Genomic DNA, 8,536 nt, shown 5'->3' with positions numbered 1-8,536 from the left:
ATATTACTCCAGATTTCTGCATCCAGCAAAGCTATCCTTCCAGAATAAAGGTGAAATCAAGACATTCTCAGATGAATGAACACTAAGAAATTTTGTTGCCAGTAGACCTGCTCTTAAAAATTCCCAAAAGAAGTTCTTCAGGCAGAAGGGAAGTGACACCAGAAGGAAACTTGAAATATCAGGAGTGAAGAAGGAATCATAAAAGGAGTAAATATGGAATGCAACACAACAAATATTACATTTCTTCTGATACTGGGACTTAAGAAGCATCACACCTTCTGCTTTCACTCTCTTAGATCTTGAGGCCTCCAAGTTTTGCAGAAGTTTGCACTAGCTTACTAGAAGAGGAGAGGCCTCCTTGGGGCACACACGGTGATGGCGTCAACTTCTAGATATGTGAGTAGGTTGTTCTGGGTGTTTCATTTCCAGTTAAGCCACAGAAGTGACCCTAGGCAAGATCAGGAAGAAAATCACCAAGATTTCAAAACCACAGAATAGAGAAGTAATTAATCTTTGTTGTTTTAAGCCTGTTTCAAATAATTCTTAAGAAAATAAAGATAAGCCAGAGATTTCATGAGAATATTTCCAAAACACATATCTGATATAGAACTTATATCCAAAACATATCAAGAACACTGATAATTCAGTAAGAAACCACTCAGCCCAGTAAAGAGATGGGGGATATTTTTCTGTCAACACTTCAACATAGAAAATAAATGAATGTCAAAATATATATGAAAAGGTGGGTAAAGTCATTAGTCATGGAAATTAAATGCTACTTAGTAATAAAATGAAATCAACTACTGACATATACAATAACACACAGGAATCTCAAAAAGTGCAGAGTTAAACAAGCTAGACACAAAGAGTATGTATTACATAATTCCAATTATATAAAATTTGAAAACAGACAAGATTAATATATGATAATGAAAACCAGAACAGCGGTTTTTCTCTCTGGGTGCAAGGCAGAAACTGGGAAAAGAGAGAAGCAAACAGTTTTTGTTGTAGAAATGCTGTGTGTCTTAATTAAGGTGGTGGTTACATAGGTGTATACATTTGTCAAACCCGTCAAACTTTAAACTTACCAACTGTGTTTTTTTATTAAAGGTAAATCACAGCCCCCAAAAAAGAGAAATGGAAAAAATAAATGATAAAATAAGCTGAAAATATTAATATAAATTATGAGCAAATACATAATTTTTCTCAAAATATAAAGTACTTACAAAAGCTGAAATCAAAGTTTGTTATTTATAAAGATAATCTTCTAAAACAAAGCATTATTCAGTCAGTCCCTGAACAATATGTATTTTAACTGCATGAGTCCACTTATTCAGGGATTTCTTTCAGTATTAAATACTACATTACCAAATGACCTGAGGTTGCTTGAGTCTACCAAAGGGGGACCACATATGTGGAGGAACCAGGTATATGGAGGGCCAACTCTGAGTTACACACAGACTTTTGGCTGCAAGGAGGATTAGTGCCCCTAACTCCTGCATTATTCAAGGGTCAATTATAATCAACTTTTGAGTTGTGAGCATATGTTTGTGAAAAAAAATTACCCATTGTAAAACTCTTCCTGCTACTCTAATGGGAGGAACAGTGCACAGTGCATAGATACTTACAAGATAACTACAGGCATTTCTCCCTGACTCTAATGTTCAAATAACTTTATCTCTTGTTTGATAACAGTGAGGAAACTTCCAGAAAATACTGAGTGTTTTCCAGGGGTTGGTGTTTCTATTGATAGTGAATTGTAGTGTATTTATTTATATATGTGTGTGTGTGTGTATATATATATACACACACACACACTTTTATATACTGTATTTTCATGATGTTTAGATGGAAACACCAACGTAGGATCGCTGGGGTCAATTTCAGTACTGTCATGAACATATATTCCACTTGCTCAATATCTCTCTGAAGAAAGATTTTTCTTACAATAGAAGTTTTGTTTAGCCAGTCACCATTTCCTTATTTCTCTTGATGATTTCAGTGATATCAAAGAATGCTTTGGTAAGAAGGACCGACTTTGTTCAATTATAAATTATGGCACAACATATAATTCTGTGTCCATCACAAGACATAATGATTCAGATTTATGATTATCTTATAATATTGAAATAATTGTATTATGTTAAGGAAACCTATTTGGCTGAATCAAAATTTATGTGATGTTAAGGACTGTAAAAAGCCAGCCAAGAAGTCTCAGCAGATTACTGAAATCATACATGGAGAGGAGGATAATACCGTATCTGTGAATTCTGGTCATTAAAAATGTGTTTGCCTAGTGCTTCCAGGGCCACTGAAGGAGAAAAAACCCTGGAGGAACAATGAGTGGGTTATTATTAGAAAAATGCCCCCTTGGAATAATTGCCAAAGTGTTCACAGTAGCTGGGGAGAACACTCTGCAGGCCACCAGATGGAGAAGGCAGAGATGAAAGACACTTTGGGTGCTGTCAGCCCTTCACACCCACCATTTATACTTTGCTTTCCCTTCCTGCACTTCGCACAGCCACTCAGGGTGCTAGTGACAAGAATTATTTCAAGCATGGAATAACCAATTCAATAAGTCCTCACAATTTGACAAGCAACCCACATGCAGACCACACCCTTCCCCTTCATTCTACCAGTACCAGGCCATTATTAACTCCCTATTTACAATGGTTCCCAAATTTTGCGTACATCAGTATCACCTAGGCGGCTTGTTAAAACACAGATTGTGGGACTGCACCTGAAGAGTTTCTGATTCTATAGGTGGGACTCAAGAATTTGCCTTTATAACAAGTTACTAGGTGCTGTATTGCTACTGGTATAGGGACCACACTTCGAGAACCAATGTAATATTTCATTCCTTTGACATCATTCCAGTTCTCTTCTGGGAAGAGTATGTCAATCTTTCAAGAAGATTAGCAGTGAGGGAAAAGAAGCTGAGGAAATAATAGGCTGTTTTACATCCAGAAATGAAGTGGAATATAATTAAATAAATCTAGCAGGAAGTAGGCTCAATAGAAGGGCTTGTTAGATTTGAGACATTTGTAGGAAGTGGAGATAGAAAGTCTGAAGAGGCAGAAGAGAGAGGAAAGAGGAAGTTTATTTACATTTCCCTACTTTGTGTGTAGCTGTCTCTGAGGGCCACGAGCAGAAATACCTAGTGGAAACGGTGATGGAACATTTTCAGAGAATTTCCCAGGGCTTCTACATAGGGAACTTGTCATCCTTGAACACCACGTGTAAGGAGCTGCACACAGAAATTCTCTGTCTACTTCAGCTTAAGATAAAAAGTAATAAATTTATTTTCTAGCTTGCCAGTCACTCGTGATAAACTAACAGGTAATTAATTTGTTAGCGAGTACTTCTTTCCATTATTTACTTCAACTTGAAAATGTTTTCTGTGAAACATGCCAATGGGAAATCATACAATATTGCTTTGTAATCTTGTTGATGTTCTAATTAACCAACGCAGGACAGTAGTTACCAGGCATTTCCCCCAAATCTCAGTGAGCCTGCCCTTTGAACTTGGAGTGAGGCTAGGCAAAGCAGTTACAAAATAAAAGGAATTAATGTCATTTAATAACACAGTGACTGAGTATTAGGCATTGAATGGCGAAGAAGGAAAATGAGTCAAGACCAGAAGTATTCAGAAACTAGAAGGCCAAGATTGGGTGCAGGTAATATGCAGAAATAAAAAGTAAATAAATAATTGTGGGAGTCAGTTCCAGGTAAGCAGGCAAAAACATGTTCCACCCTGTCTGTACCACTGAGTGCAGCCCTGAGACAGAATGCACAGAGCAGCTGTTAGAGGACTCTGCAAACTGAGTAACAGCAGGAGAATTGGAAAGAAGACCAGAATTTAAAGTACCAGCAAATCTCTGGTAAAGTTACCCTGTTTTCTATCCTCTGGTCCTGTCACCTCTTGGTCACAAAAGTAAGCAGCACAGAATAACTAAGGCCCTGTGCTTCTGAATACAGAACCTGAAAGAAGTACTCCAGGGACATGAAGTGTACTGGGGAGGTTACGATGAGGGGAGACCTCATGAAAGAAATCTCAGTAAATTTTTAAATAATCTTAGAAAAATCCCAAACGTTGTGTGCATGGCTGGACCTGATACGAATCAGTATAATAATAAAGACTTGTAAAACCTGATTATCAGAAAGACTTCTGGTCAGACACAGCTGGCCGTTGGACGTGCACTTGTGGGAGAGATCTGAATAGTTCTGCAAAAGCGTTGAAATTGAATTGACATTCAACCCAGAGCCAAAGAAGACGGGCTGAAACCTGTGGCCTGAATTTAACCAGGTAAATTTCTTGCCAAAACAAACATACCAACTTTATTCAAAGGATTAAAAAAAAAAAAACCTCCGTGTATGAAAGCATGATATAGCAGTCCAAAATTCCTCAGCATATGAAGAACAGGAGACTCTCAATTCTTACGGGAAAAGACGATTAAGAAACATCAACGTTGACATGACGAAGTTAATAGAATTACCTGAAAAAGATTTTAAAATAGAAAGTTATTTAAAATATTCTAACGAGATATTGCAAGCACTCCTAAAATTAATAGATAGGTTGGAGGATTCAGAAATGAGGTATAAAGAAGCATCAGAAGAGGGTCCGCCGCATCTCCGCCAGCTGTCGGCACTGAACCGCGCGCCGCCGGGAGCTCTCAGACTCGAGCCGGCGCCGAGGAGCCCGGGGCCGCCGCCCATAGCGGCCGAGCGCAGGGGCGGCTGAGCGGGACGCCGCCGCCTCCTCCTCCTCAGAGGGCGGCAGCCCGGGCCCGGCAGCCACGCCTAAGACCCCTGGGACGGGCGCCTGCGGCGAACAGGAGGGGAAGGAGGTCGCGCAGCCTCAGCCCGACCTGCCGACCCCGCGGCGCTGAGGTGGCTCGCGCGCCCCCGCCGGGCGCCGCGGATCCGCTGAAGAAGATCAAAAGGCGGCTGTCAGTGACACTCCGAGGGGGCCGAGGTGTAGACAAGACCAGTGGTGCCCCTGAACAGACAGGCCTGGGTGAGAGCGGCGGCGGCGGTGACCGGGGAGAGGCCCCCACACGTGCTGCCCCTGGGGAGCCCCGCTCTGGACGCGGCCCGCCCAGCTCCGCACCAGAGGCTGTACACGGGGACTGGAAGGTGGGGTCGCCGGGGAGAGGGGGTAGGCTTCCGCCGCGCCCTCGCGTGAGGTGCAGGCACCAGGGAGGGTGCGCATGCGCAACCCCACCCCCACTCCCGTGCAAGATCTCCACGGAAGATGTCAACAAGTGCCCATCACTAGCAGCCCCCATCCGGCTGCCCGATGGCTCCCTTGAGAAGTTGACTCCAATATCCCCGTCTTTGACAAGCCCCTCGGCTGCCGCCTCCGCCCTGTCAGCCTGCCTGAGATCGACTTTGGGAAACTGGAGACTTACATCAAGTTGGACAAGCTGGGAGAGGGTACATATGCCACCGTCTGCAAAGGCAAAAGCAAGCTCACAGACAACCTTGTGGCGCCCAGGGAGATCAGACTGAACACGAAGAGGGGGCGCCCTGCACCGCCATGTGGGAAGCGTCCCTGCTCAAGGACCTCAAACACGCCAGCATCATCCCACTACACGACATTATCCTCAGAGAAGTCGCTCACCCTTGTCTTTGAGTACCTGGACAAGGACCTGACGCAGTACCTGGATGGCTGTGGCAACGTCATCAACATGCACAGTGCGAAACTCTTCCTGTTCCAGCTGCTCCGCGGCCTGGTCTGCTGCCACCGGCAGTAGGTGCTACACCGAGACGTCAAGCCCCAGAACCTGCTCATCAAGGAGAGAGGAGAGCTCAAGCTGGCCGTCTTCGGCCTGGCCCAGGCCGAGTCTGTTCCAATGAGGACCTACTCCAATTAGGTTGTAACGCTGTGTACCGGCCCCCAACATCCTGCTCGGGTCCACGGACTACTCCTCTCAGATTGGCATGTCGGGTGTGGGCTGCATCTTCTATGAGATGGCCACGGGCCGGCCCCTCTTCCCGGGCTCCACGGTGGAGGAACAGCTGCACTTCATCTTCCGCGTCTTGGGAACCCAACTGAGGGGACGTGGCCAGACATCCTGTTCAGTGAAGAGTTCAAGACTTACTGCTATCCCCAGTCCCCTTGTCCTTGCTGTAGACTTGACAGCGGCGGGGCTGACCTCCTCACCAAGCTGCTGCAGCTTGAAGTTCGCAATTGGTTCTCCGCAGAGGATGCCATGAAACTTCTGTTCTTCCTCAGTCTGTGGAAGCGCATCCACAAACCTCCTGAAACTACTTCCATGTTTGCACGAGAGGAGATCCAGCTACAAAAGGAGGCCAGGCTTCGGTCTTCATCAATGCCTGACTAAGGCAGGCCAGCTTTCCAGGTGGTGGACACCGGGTTCTAAGCCACAGACTGAGGCCCCAGCAGGCAGCAGCTGGAGGGATGCCACACCCCTCACAGGGCAGCCCCCAGCTGCATCCTTCCTGCTTGCTGCCTGCCTACCTACCTGACGCATGCTCACCTTCCCACTTGTCCCCTGCTGCCTGTGCGAACACCTGACCATTGGCCTGTCAGCCCACCCATTGGCCTGTCTGCTGGGTGCTAACAAAGCTCTCATCGCTCCTTAAAAAAAAAATCAAAAGGAAATATTTGAACTGAAAAATAAAATAACTGAAGTATAAAACTCACTAAATGAGCTCAAAAGCACAAAGTGCATAACAGATGAAATTGTCAGTGGAACTGAAAAATAGATCAATAGAAACTATTTAACCTGGAAAAAGATATTTAAGACAAGTTAACAGAGCCAGAGGAACCGGTGAGAAAATAGCAAAGGCATAACATTCTTGCCACCAGAGTCCCAGAAGGACAGCAGAACAAGTTCAGTACTGAAAAAATATATTTCAACATATAACATCTCTAAAATTCATTCGTGTGGCAAACCACATAAACCTATAGATTCAGAAATCTGAACAAACCCGAAACAGGATAAACTCAAAGAAATTCCATGCTTAGACAAATCATAGTCAAATTGTTGAAACTAAAGTCAAAGAAAAATATTGAAATCAATCAGAAAAAAATGGCACATTACCTGTAGGAGAACACTTCGAATGACTAACCAGAAACTACAGAAGGAAGTGGCATGATATTTTTCAATTGCTGAAAAAACAGAGCTTGAAAATCTATGTTTAGTAAAAAAGACCTCAGGCAAGAAGGTGAAATTAAAGTGTTCTCAGATGAAGGAAAACTGAGAGAATTTGTTGCCAGCAGACTTGCTGTAAAGGAATTGCTATAGGAAGTTCTTCAGATAGAAGGGAAATGATATCAGAAGATAATAGTATCTTAGGGATAGTAAGCAAGAGAAATGGTTAATTGTCATGGTACATATAACAGACTAATCTCTTAAATTCTTTAGAATACATTTGATGGTTGAAAGCAGAAAAAGTAATAATAACACTATCTGTAGGTTTTTTAATGTGTACAGATGCAATATATAATACAACCACAATATAAAGGGGTTAAAGAGATTCATATGGTTGTAAGACAAAATTCCACTTAAGGAGAAAAGTATTTATTTCAATGTGATTGTTAAATATGTAAACAGTAATTTTCAAAGAAACATCAAAAACTATTTATACAAAGGCATACTAAAAAACACACTTAGTCAATAAAGTTGAATAATAAAATTCTTCAGATAACTCAAATGAAGGCAGGATTTGGGGAAACAAAGGAAAAACAGAGGAAAAACACATAATAGAATGGTAGATCTAAATCCAAACATATCAATAATTATATTAATATTAAATGACCTAAACTCATCATTTAAAAGACAGACTCTCACAATAAATATGGTAAGATTCTACTTATAAGAGTTATCTAGAGCAGCCAAACTCTTAGAAAAAGGAAGTAGAATGGTGGTTGTCAGCAGATGAAAGTTACCTTCCTAATGGATATAGAATTTGAATTTTGTAGGATGAAAAAGTTCTAGAGATCTGTTACATAACAATGTGCATTTGGTTAACACTTTTGTACTGTACACTTAAAATGATTAAGAGGATAAACTTTATGTATTTATAACACAATAAAACATACTGAAGTTGTCAGAATAAAACAAACATCCAACAAATAAATAAAACATAGTCAAACTATATGTGGTTTATAAGAAACCAATGTCAAATATAATATCAGTGGTTATAAGTAAAAAAATGATAAATGATATAGCGTACAAACACTAATCAAAATAATACTGAAGTGAATATATTAATACAAAGAAGTATACTTCAAAGGAATGAAAATTACCAAGAATAAGAACATTACATAATAAACTTATCAATTTACCAAGAAAATATAGATTCCTAAATGTACATATACCTAACAAAAGAGTTTCAAAATGCACAGAACAAAGAGGACAGAGTTAAGGAGAAATAAACAAACCTACATATATAATTAGAGACTTCAATTCCCCTCTATTAGTACTGGATTCAACTAGGAAAAAGAAAGTCAGCAGGTATGTGGAAGAACTGAACATCACCATTAACTAAAAAAGTAAAATTTACA

General features: G+C 41.5%; 1 pseudogene; it reads left to right on the top strand.

Annotated features, from left to right (window-relative positions):
* Positions 1 to 4,652: 4,652 nt before the first annotated feature.
* Positions 4,653 to 6,386, top strand: LOC102530719 (cyclin-dependent kinase 16 pseudogene; annotated as a pseudogene).
* The last annotated feature ends 2,150 nt before the right edge of the window (positions 6,387 to 8,536 follow it).

This window comes from Vicugna pacos, chromosome 11 (genome assembly GCF_048564905.1).
Source record: "Vicugna pacos chromosome 11, VicPac4, whole genome shotgun sequence".
Lineage (NCBI taxonomy): Eukaryota > Metazoa > Chordata > Mammalia > Artiodactyla > Camelidae > Vicugna > Vicugna pacos.
This window is presented reverse-complemented; position numbering and strand designations above follow the sequence as displayed.